This window comes from Botryllus schlosseri, chromosome 1 (genome assembly GCF_051294905.1).
Source record: "Botryllus schlosseri isolate E-star chromosome 1, Bs_hap1, whole genome shotgun sequence".
Lineage (NCBI taxonomy): Eukaryota > Metazoa > Chordata > Ascidiacea > Stolidobranchia > Styelidae > Botryllus > Botryllus schlosseri.
The window spans coordinates 25,998,905-26,011,679 of record NC_137236.1 but is presented as its reverse complement, the minus strand read 5'-3'; the positions used below and the strand labels follow the sequence as shown (position 1 = coordinate 26,011,679).

Here is a 12,775-nt window from a genome sequence, read left to right as displayed (position 1 = left end):
GGACTGACAATCAAATGAAACGAAACAGGATGCATACTGCATAGTCTTGAAAAGAAAAGCCGTAAATCTCAGAGGTTTAGTCGGTCAGGAAGCGAGCCGCGTCTTGAATGTCGATTGTCATTCCCTGGATATCTAGGACAGATGTCCTCTTCCTGTCGTTAACTGGATTGCATACGTCATCGAAGGAGCTCTTCATATCACATACGAAAGACCAAAACCAATGGTACATGAACTTCATGATGCTACAATAATATGCTGTAATATCTGCAGAAAAATAAAATGAATGTGTGTTACAAAGAATTAGAAACATTGGGCTTTATTACGGAATAATGTTATTCTGGAATGACAATACCGACTTGGCACAGTAATGGCTTCCAGTAACGGTCGGTATCAGCATACGGGATGTATGCTATTAATTGTAAGAACCTACCATTGCCTAGCCGAGACCGTTTTGATAATTTGATATTTTATGGCAAGTTTTAGGATGGTCAATCACTGATAGAATCCAATTGAAACTGTTCACAGCGTAGAATTCGTTTTGGAACTACTCTATCGCGACCTTTAGCAAACCTATGAGACTTCTGATGCTTTGCCACACAGATCTCACTAGAGGAGGTATCTTTACCAGATTTAGCGTTGCAGAAAACGATGTCTACACTATGTAGTCAGAATATCAGTCTATCAACGTGTACACAATGTACATTGTACATGTACAGTACACTTGTACAGTGTACAGCGTACGAACGGACTAAAACTCGCAAACTGGAAACGTTAGTGAAACAAAGCCCTTCCCGGCCTCGTAAGTCACTAAAAAGGGTTCGCTGCTATGCTGCGAATATTATATTGTTGCGATTCTATGAGCATTACCCTTGCGTCATTAAGGTTACTCATGGACAGATCACGAATGGCGTGATTCACGTCTGCAAATGTGACTAATCGCTCACAACCGAGTCAGGACTCACTCTACTGCTGGGCAACGCAGCGTTTGATACTATTAAGTTGGTAGGGAGTCGAATGGATTACGCGACTACGCGCGGTATAATTAGGCTTACACATCAGTCAGGCAACGGATAGTTGCCGAGTTATTTAGGATAAATTTAAAATGTAACATGTCATCGAAATCCTGATGCAAACATAAGCACTTCTAAGTAACACCATTTTGTTTTCCAAACAAGACAAATTCCGTAGTGCTTACGCAGGAAACTATTTCCAACAACAGTCGCACTGAGCCAGCACTGAATATCTAGACCAGTCTGAAATTTCTGTCGACTGTCGTACCCACACATGATATATCATGATCCGGGTTAAAATAACATTCGCCCATCTGAGAAAGATTTTGGATAAGATTTTCCGAGAACATCAGCCCATCAACCTGACAAACTGCGATATTCATATCTGCCTGTTCCCAGTACCACACTGCAGTATACAAGGGCGCGTAATACCGCATCGTTCAATTCGCTGACGGTAATTGCACTTTTGTGTTTTTGCGGAAGTGGAATAAATATAATTCAGTTCACAGTTGCCAGGGGCGACTTGGTAATTAATCTTTCTGAAACTCACGTCTCGGATTTACGCATTGCAACAAACACCAATAAGTCAATATCATTTGCAGCAGTGGTTCTCAACCATAACAGCTTGCGGGCCGACAAGATTCCAAAACAGGTTTTGCGGGCCAGAGAAACTTCAAAAATCAAATTTAATCCAAAATATAAATACAACATATGTATGAAATCCAAAAGTTAATATTGGACACTTGAATTTAATGAGACATTCAACGCTGTTATACGTGATTCTATTGAAGTTTCTGCAGGGCTGGTCAGCGCTCGAGATTACCGAACCCCGATCTGATGTATCGAACGCGCCTTCCGTCACATGTCAACTCATTTTGTTGCTTGTCGTCTTATGTTATATTCTACATTCAGTGTGCACTGTGCAATGCATGCCTTTTCTTCACATAGCCTAGGCCCAGGTGGGTGTCTGATTTCAAAGACTACTCCAAGTCGATTCGTCACCTTCCAATCAACTCATGGTATCGCAATCTTGTGTTGCATTGATCAGATAAAAATTTTATTAACATTGAACAACATTGAACTGAACTGGAGGCGTAGTCTTGTTTTGACTGTTCAGTGTTCAGATTATTTTGAAAAAACTGTGACTTTGCTGTTTGCTAGTCTGCCAAATGTGGCTGAATTGTACTATAAAAATACGGCGAATTTTCTACGAACATTTCTTGTTAGCTTTCACACATGACTCGTCGACTAAACGATTTGTATAGGCTACCTGTAAGTAGAAGTAGACCATTAACTCCATGTAACGTCAGAAAGCGTTATTAATTACGCCCCAGATTATTTAATCAGTCGTATTCCTCTATTTAATGGACAGGCCAACAACCTGAAACATTTTGCAATTGCGAATCGAATAGTAATATATTAAGCGAACCGGCCGGAAAGTTGACAGGGATCGGCGGTCCCAGGAGACAGTACACAATCTTAGCAACGTTCCGTCATTTTACAAACCTAGAGCCATTCTTAATCTCTCCAAATAAATCACTACAATAATCACGCCTATATAATATAATAATTTTAGGTAGCTTTAGTCATTAATAACTATTATACCGGGAGTAACTGCGACGGACAATCATTCCGTAGTTTGCCATATGCTAGAAAAATTATCAACTGAAACTGGTACCGGAATGAAGTTCTATTGCAACAATTTGGTGATGCGCAACTGGACTTCAAAGACACTGTCAAATATACGCGACATGATACCAGCTGTGCTGTGATGAGTACAGAAATAAATTGATTGTATCAATCAATACTGTCGTCGCGCACGGGATTATGACGTAATTCGTAATTCGTTTCTGGTAACTTGAGGTCTATCGGAGGGGTATTGAAATATAAGTTACAGGCCCATAAAATGTAAAGGTTACTGCGCCGGTGGTTGCAAGCAACGCAATGCAGAATCGGGCATGTCAGGTATTATATCTCGATTCTCGCCTTTGACCCGTGAATAGTCAGTAGTCACACATGAAATTTCTTGACCTCAATTCAAATACAAAGAAGACTGAGAGACTAAGAGAAGACTGCTAGTGCACCTGTAACCCTTTCGCTGACAATGTATCGTCCTAATAATGCATGTTTCATTCTTCCTAGAACTTTCGCTGTGTGGGAAGGGAATACCATAGTCTACTAAAAATGACTTCCAGTATACTGAGATTTCCGAGTTCAACACAATCTACAAGCAAACCACTAACACACAGATTGAGACGAACTCAGGTTCACTTTTCCTGCGCCGCAGACTAGGTCCCGATGAACTTTCCTAACCCGAAACTCGATGAGGACGGCTCCAGAATTACATACGTAATATCCGAAACATTTTTGTTAGAGGATATTAAGTTCACTCCTTGGTAGCGCACCTCTCGACTGCGGTTATTGTGAAACCTGTCTGACCTTTTCTACCCAATCTACTGTCGCAGATGCGTGTACCGAGTCGATATACAGTATACACGCCAATGAGTATAACATTTAGGTGCATACATACATGCCTTCACAGTTATACCGAAACATTTACTGAATACATATTAATATTATGTTGCTTGCAAAAGGTCAGCACTGTTTACAAATTTAGTATACTGATACCAGCTGAGTATTTCTATTTATATCCACCGCAATAAACTATCATGTAACATACTGCAAATATTCCTCAACTGTTGAACCAATACTCAGCGAATCAGCTGGAGGATACATTTGTCTAGTTGCGTGCTTGTACCGTAAGTAGCGTGGCAAGTAATATCACTGCTTAGAAAGGCGAATGGTGTTATGTACCGTACATTGTGCGATACAGTCACGAGTTACTGACATCAATATTTTGACCAATCACTCTAACAGTTATTGTATCCGGCGCTTTGGAACGAGATGGAATACGATGACGGCATTGCAATACCCTATTCATTCTGCTTGACGGAAGTTACGCGAACAGACGTAATGCATGAATTGAAACTTAGGAAGATTATGAAGAGTCAATATCCAAACAAATCCAACTGATTGTAACCCATTCAATATCGTAACAGGTTTCCTTTATTACGTAAATGATGAGCATCGTAATATAGGAACAAAACAGATTGGATAAGTTTGCTAAAAATGACGCCACTTATTTAATGCTCAGTATTTTCGTTGGTTTTCTCGGCGTTCGATGGGAGATTAAGTAGAACGCTAAATAGCTGTGTAGTAAACATAGTGACTGGTTAAAAGCAAAGCCACGGCCTCAAGGCACAGTAATACGCCAGTTTATCTGGATTACATATCTGGGTTGAGATACTAACATAGTTTCTATGTTTGTTTCAAAATCTTGTTCGTAACGGATACCTTTGGGATTAGGTATCGCACTGACACCGATACACGAATTGTTTTTATTGGAAACGCTGTCTAGCTGCGCTATGTTTACTTAACAATCTTCTTTCGTCCTGTCGATTTGATTGACATCGCAATTCCAGAGTGTGCCCTATTAATATTCGAACAATCATTGAATGTGTCGCGTAATTAGACACTGAGTATCTATATTTTAATGCGCAAATGCATCGCACCCAGGGCATCCCTAATTTAGAAACTGACTAGGACATGGTACGATGATAAAGTTCATTTACGTGATGTCTTGAACTACTGAAATTTCCCTAATATACGCAATATATTTAGTACGGTGTTACGCTCAGAACACTGATCTAGTTATTAGTATACTTACACCGTGGTATTACCATCGACCTAATTTTGACTGCGCTGTAGGCCTATTACAAGTGACTTCGCAACTCTGAAAATGACTACGAGTTATTCCTTTCATGTATCAAAGTCTCCACCTTTGCATTTAACCTGCTGCAATGCCGTGCGTTAGTATTTATCTGCCTCACTGTGGCTGACATGGTGCCTAATGCAACTGTACTTTCTTTGCAGTAGATATTGTGCAATTGCATTCACACATTCGGTGGCAAGGAGTGGTTATTACTGCAAAATCAGCTGGTTGCACTTTCCAATCTTAGCTTCAAGGCTTGATCGACACGTAGCTAGCAAATAGGTCTCGTCATGTACTTCCTGACCAACCTCCCGACGGCGACTACTCAAACATAGCCGCCTGCGTTGTATCCACGGAAATAATGTCGGGTCAGCTAAAATTATGTAAGGTGATCAAATATTGCCCACGAGGTTGCGTAATGCTAATTTACACGACAAACATTACCTAATACTGTATGAAAACAAGTCTCCAAGTGGTAATTCGGGTCACATTAACATAACAGTATATATATCTTGATAAGTCGTGCACTGGATACCAATTACCAAGACACGGCTCCGATCCTGCACTAACTTTACTAGAACGAATTAACATTGACTTTGACATTGTCAATTGCGATAGTAGGTTGTCTGAATAATAAGTCTAATATTAGCAAGAAGTATGGAGATACCTTGCTCACTCTTTGACGCGCAATCATAATCAATAAAGCGACTAAAAAAACAAGTAACTTATGCTGTTTTATGGACTACCCTACCACACACGTACGACGTACGCACTACTGAACGTTTACGGGGCGATATAGGCAGAGAAATTGTAGATTAGGCCACTGTCATAAAACTTTGAAAATGACTTTGCGGCCTCTGATAACGATATGAATTTCATGCCAGTGTGTTGCGACTGATACCATGCTGCTTCCAAATACATAAATCATAGCCGTCGTAGGACATGGACTGGACATGCGTTAGTTATGTAGAACCATTGTCAGACACAACTTCATCAATAATGCACGAGGTTAATTGATATATATATTCGGCTGTACGGGAATGCTAAGTCACTTGCGCTTCATGACACATGCCTACCGCAGCTATACTACGGCGAAGCCGAGTCATCACATTGTTGAAATAACTCATGGATGACGTGCGCTTTACGTCATTCAACTCGATCAGCTGAGCCGAAGTCAGACAGCCATTTTCAAGGAACCATAGCCTGTAGGTAGATAAGATAATAAACCGACTCCTGATTATGGACTCAACTTGAACCGCTGTCTAATATTACTGAACACGATGTCAACAAGTTGGATTCTGTTGATTGCCATCAGCGCTACCGTTTCTGGGTGATTACTTCTAACGCTGGAATGTACATGAAATGTATATGAAACTACACCTTACAGTCAGTTCTACATGACTGATCAGTGAAATGAACAAACAGATGTAGCGTAGCTACCATGCACCGCAATCTAATGAAACCAGAGAACTTGCCTAAAAAGTGCAATTTCATAAACAGAATAGGTAGTGTCACATCGGGTTGCTTAAACGGTATAGAAACATCACTATCAATGTAAAATGACCGGCTACTTTTGTGACCTCCATCAATTCATAATGCGCATGGGAATCACTCGCCAGCTCAAGACATACACTCTTTGTCCAAGGGTTGCATGTTGTGATGAATAGAAGCAATCGATGATGTAACTTTATTGGCGTGACTCATACCGACTGAGCTATTGCGTGCGGGAAAACATCTGATTTGTGAACTAATTCGAGCTCTGTGAATCGTGACACAGGGCTAAAAATGTGCTGATGTTTACCAATGTTGACTTGACTCAGTCATAGTACCGTACTGGCCAGGTATATGCATGAATTTCGATTTGGACACGGACGTGGACAGGGACAAGTAATCTTCAATATCATTTAAGATTTTCGAACGACTTTCGGGTAGATTTCAAATATATGTCAGCAATTCTATATCTTAATTATGATTCAGTCAAATCTTTATTTGGATTTGGATTTGGATTTAGATTTAAATCTCAATAATTTAGATTTGAAAATATTAACTCTGCCATTGCGTATCACAGGTCCCGAATTCGCTTATCACATCTGCGAGGCTGGCAAGGATACCTTGTGCAGCCGCCTGACAACTATTCAGTAACGTAATAACAATTTATCCGAATTCATATAAGTTTCGATGAATATAGAACACACAATCTTGCATATTAAGCGAATGTATAAATAGCAAAGTATTGAACTTTTTCACTGCATTTTAATGCAATTGCATTCGGTATTACCGAGACGCCTACTTTATAGCAGGCGATAAGACTTTGGAGTTAAATAAAAGCGGGTGTTATAAGTTCCAAGACTCGCGGTGAGGTCTTGATATCGAAATCAATATTCATGAGACACTCATGCGAGCGCGCGTTTGCTCTCACATCAAGATACGGGGTAAGCGGTAAGGGAGGAAGGACTGAAGGCAATTCATTTGCATCTGCATCATCAGGGTGCTTGGACCATGGAATAGCAAGGTTGTCGAGTCAGCAAAGTGTAAAAGTTAATCGTGTATTTTGCCGATGTTCATCAGACTGCTCAGGGGGTAAATCCGATGAACAGTACTTTTTGATACAAAATTGTTCCTTCACGCACATTCCAGTGGGCGACAACGGGTGAGATACCCAAGTTCTTCTGAAGATATAATATCCAAGCGATGTAGTATAGCATTTCACGCCCAAGTACGAGCGAACAGGCAGTACATGAAAACAGTATCCTATACACGACACCACTTGGATATATCTCCATGTTATTAGTACATTTGACCCGTTTCCATCCATTCGATTGGGTGTTAAAATAAAATATTATACCTAAAAGTGCCGGTTGTTGGCTGTTCGCCCTGGGCTATGGTGTAAATCTGGAAAATACGCCTATTTTTTCTCCCAGGTATCCACTGTAAACTACGATCTCCCTTTACACATTATCCAGAAATGATAAATACAAGCACTTCTTTGGTCTGACTCGCTCAGATCACGCGATAGCGATCGCGAAGTTGGACACTCTACCACAGTGCTATTTTGTGGCTACGATTCCATAATCCCGTAATTCGTTTCGTATAATATGATATCAAAGTTTAATACGGATCATTTTTAGGTTAATCAAATTAAAATGAATCAGGTAGACTCTGGAAGCGAGTATTTGTTCCAAATACCATACCGAATATCGACAAAATGTATCCAGCCTCGTCCAACTCACCGCGGCGGGGTAACGATCAAGTAATATTATGCTCTCATAACATATAAACAAAATATTCACTGTATCGTCAACCTAATCCAAATATGGTTCATCACGACTAAATCACGGAAATATGGTAAAACCCGACCCACCATAATTGAAGTTACATACGATTCAGTTTGATCGTGATATATATATATATCGACTTTCAATTAAATAATTAAATAAAAGGGCAAAAGAAAACAGGAAACAAAAGAACATCAAGATAATCCGTTTTGGGCCCTTGTTACGCGCCTCCAGCGTGGGCGGTCGTGGGCGTCTTCGAGCGAAAGCCCGCGTTGCGCTAGCTCGGTCTCTATTGTCGAGCGCCATGTGGTTCTATTCCAGCCACCTCTGCGCCATATGGCTCCGTCGGAATGTGGTTGATGATGGCGGCGGCTGGTTGATCGTCTTGATGCCGCACTAGATGACCGATTAGGCGGAAGCGTCGTTCAGCAGCCAGCAAACGGCATGGGACCGTTTTTGTAAGTTTGCGCAGAGCATTGGTGGATATGTGCTCCGGGTGGTGGATGCCGAGTGCGTAGCGACGGAGTGCATCGTAGTTGGCGTTAAGTGTCTTAGCCAGCTTTTCTGTCAACGTGAGTGCTTCTATTCCGTAGAGAAGAACCTGCTCGACAGTGGCACGGAAAATGCGGGTCTTGAGCTGGGGTGAGGCACTTGAGTGGAAGAGGCAATGCAGCCGTCTTGCCGCGCCCCAGGCCTTTGCTCGCCTCGCCTTGATCGTGATAAAAAGTATATTATTCTCAGTGGCCACGCTTACAGTGCTCTGCGACTGCCAAATATTTTGGTGATTGGATCAGAAAACATATAAAACGAGAAGCGGTTGGAAGAGACCAGAAATCATCAAACAGGTCACGTGATAGAACATTTGAGGTGAGGAGTACAGAATATAGGTATTTAAAGTAGCAAAATTCAATATTGCAGAAAAATGACAGCCCTCTGTCGTCCTATGGGTTATTGAAAAGATTTCGGGGGCTGAAAGACCTGTAAATCTGATATTATTTATAATGAAAATTCATGCTGCTTCAAATCAAAGAGATATATGGCACAGTACATGTAGCTCACTCAACATCATCCCCGCTAATCGGATTCCGCTTCGGAAAATCCTCTAAGCCGATATGCATCTTTTTGCTAGTGACATGTAGCACTAGCTTTGATAAGCAAAATATCCTTCGTTTTGCTGGCTGTTGTCACAAGATCGCATACTGCAGTTCTCTACCTTTGTAATAATGGAAATTGGAATTCGCTTACCGCACGATCATTGGTCATGGATACGAAATTCATACCAGATATATAAGTTGGCGTCGCCTTGGACAGTGAAAAATTCTTTATCGCTAGCATTGTTTTGATTTTAGAATATTTGTTTAGATAGGATCCTTGATTAGAACGGCGGACGCATTTGTCAACTCATGAATTGGTCGCATTACTATGTTCGATTTTAGGAGGCCTTGTTTCCGTGTTCGGAACCTTGTCAGTATTGCGAGTATTTCAATAGCATTTCATCCCTGCGTATTGTAATTGCGAGGAACGTATTGTATATTTGTAAATGGCACATCGGCGAACAGCGATGAGTAACGTGTAACATCGTTGTCTATACTATATCTTTTCGCAGAGAATAGCTAATCGGTTATTTATGTTTGTGATGTACGCTATGTCGCCTAGATAGCTGTTACCAAAGCTAGTTGAACGAACTCTTTGCACGGTACCTAATTGTTATAATTCCAAGGCTTTGAAGGCTATATATGCAAAGTAAAAGAGCTTGTTTTTTTAGGTATTCATGGTGTTTGTCGACTACTATAGTCTTTTACACCAGACCGATATTCTTCATTTTTTTTTTATTCCGTAACTGCCGACTTATAGCACGGCCCACTTCTAAGCTTATTATCAGACACCGCTTACGCGGATGAGGTGGCGAGGAGGAGCCTAGATAAACCTCCAACACTTGGGTATATGTTTAGGTACAGGTAAAGGTAGGCATAGGTATAGGTAGAAGAGCTAATCGCAAAGTTTTTACTCAATGCATAAATAGTTAAATATGTTACGATTGCCGTTACCGGGAATCTCGCAATCGCGTGTATTTGCATAATTCACCTCATCTTTTCCAGATTCAAGCCGTTCTCTTCTGATATGACCAGCCCTCTTATGCGGATTGGCACACATCATTTTCCTGGTAATTTGTGCAACAGTAAATATATATACCTACAAAATTGGTGTAAATCTTGTATTTCCGAAAAAAGGTTTGGTGAATGCACATATGAAACTGGTGGGGCTCAGTAACTCTAACGAGAACCACTGTTCTAGGCATTTGTGAAACAGCGCTTATGCGGATCGAAGAGCGATGGGGAGACTACATATGCCTTTACCACTTAAAAGGGAATTCTAACTTCTGGATTATTGCAGGATTGTGACGTACTTATGCCATATTTTGTGTCGTGGCGCTCAATCATGTGGAATTAACAATATGAGTTATAACGTTTTGTCACATATACAAATCGCTAATTTTGCACACGTATAGCTGATATTGCTTGCACAATGCGCATAGCTTCCGACATGTCATTATACAGCTCATTTAGTTAGACAACAGTCGCCTTCGTGCCAAATATCGCAAGAAAGTGATAGAGAAGAACAGGACAATGCTACAGATTAGAATGGAAACATGATCAAATTCATCACTCACCAGTCAGTTCTCGATTAGAAGTGCATTCTTAATCGCCACCTGCATGGCTATTAGAAGGTATTGTACTATTGAGGATCAGCATACGGTACGTCATTCACAACCAATGCTTAAAATCATTTCCAGGCCATGTGATGTTGTTTTCCATCATACCTTCAGTTATCTAATTTTGCCGAAACAGACATTGGTTAGTTGTTCCTTAGGTTGCTTGCATGGAACACTGTATAGCAGGGGTCACCAACCATTCTACAACCGAGGGCTACTTTTGCGTACTGATTAAAGCGACGGGTCACCATTTACTCCGCCGTTTACCCGTACCACACTGAATTTCCGCTTTGATATTCATAGCACTGGGCAGGAATCACATTGTGGTAAGACTTCTAATAGACTCTTTTAAATCAAAACATCTCATTTCAACTAGCTATACACTAATATTTTTTTTAATCACAAATTATAGTTCGCACAATGTTTGTAAAAAATATACAACAGTCAACTCAAATTTCAAAATATATCATGTCACACTTTAGACTGGACATCATGTTATCTGTTTCTATAGCAGTCAGTGGGAAGCCTGGCATTGTATGCTATCAACTATAGTGCGCTGTACTCTGGTATGTAACTTGACAGTGCAACTCTGAGTGAGTGTTCCAGATGTGCATTAATTAAGCCTGTTCTGTGTTTGTTTTTGATGAAGTCCATGTCCGAAAAGGCTGACACACAACGATAAGTTGAACCATACACGCTTGCAACCTTCATAGCTGCTGCGCATACAATATTGTACTTTTCCGTATCAACAAGGCACCAAACGTTTGCTGCAGTCTGGTAGGCTTTGAGGTGGAGGTCATTTTGCAGTGTTACAATTTCAATCTCCAACTGTTCAGCATCCAGAAATGACAAGATTTCATTATACCGGACTGCAGCAACGATTACAGAAAGTTAGAAACATGGTACTAAACTAGGGTTGCCATACGTCCGGAATTTCCCGGACATGTCCGGAATTTCACTGTTCAAACTTGCGTCCGGGAGGAATTTCTAAAATATGCCTAAATGTCCGGAATTTTGAAGGCTTCACGTATAGGCTCATAATTTTTTCGTAAATCAACATAATAACATTATTTTTCGGAATATTCATGCTACATGATATTTTCTTCGCGCTGCGCACAGTTTACTATCACATTTATTGATGTTATTATGGGGACTACCAACCTCGCAAATACTGCTGTAAAATATGTATAAAAAATAACCTTCATTTACTGAAATAAGCCTAATTGAACTCGCATACTCGGTATATTCTTAGAGATGGTTAAGGCCGTTTAAATGCTTTATTCAAAGATAATGGTTCCAAACGTGGGAATCGTTGCCTTTATTCTGGGGTTCGCGAAGATGTTAAACGTAATCAGCTTCCAAAATAGCCTGTGAGCAACTCTGAGCAAAGGTGCTGACTTCTTTTAATAATCAGCTCATCAAATTTTGATCTGGGTCACGGAGCATTTTCAAATTGGAGATGGAGTCGCGACCATAAAAGGTTTGAAACCACTGGATGTGGGGTGATTATAAAGCTCCGTGGTGCACACCGGCATAAGGCTGATAAACAATCTTATCGGTGTGAAATGAACATGACTTAACGATGTACATTGTACAATTACCCTTTCTGTTTTTTCGAAGTCATTATCCTCCACCAGCTCTACCGCTAACTCTGATTATGTGGGCGGAGAGAAGATAAAACTATATATTAATATGGAAGAGCCAATATTATTAACAGTATTCATTCGAAAATAAACGACCAGATGCATATAGCAAGCACCCTACCCCCAGAAGTTGCATCGATTACCCTATGGTGGACCCCAAAACATTGTTTATTTGGACGGGAAGGGGCTGAAAAAATGTGGTTTCGGTCCCGGTTACACAACACACAGCCACGTATTCCTGAACCGGATCGTCACCACCTCTGGTCTATAAGCAAAACTTTGCTAGTGTGACGTCATATTAACAGACATAACTCATCCTGAAATCCACTAGGGGGTGCTAAAGAGTGTCCGGAATTTGGGTC

At 40.7% G+C, this 12,775-nt stretch overlaps 1 long non-coding RNA gene across 1 annotated transcript in view; it reads left to right on the top strand.

Moving 5' to 3' along the window:
• Positions 1–12,775, top strand: part of LOC145445951 (uncharacterized) — a 146,169-nt gene that overhangs the window by 101,148 nt on the left and 32,246 nt on the right. The gene's annotated exons all lie outside the window — the stretch shown is intronic.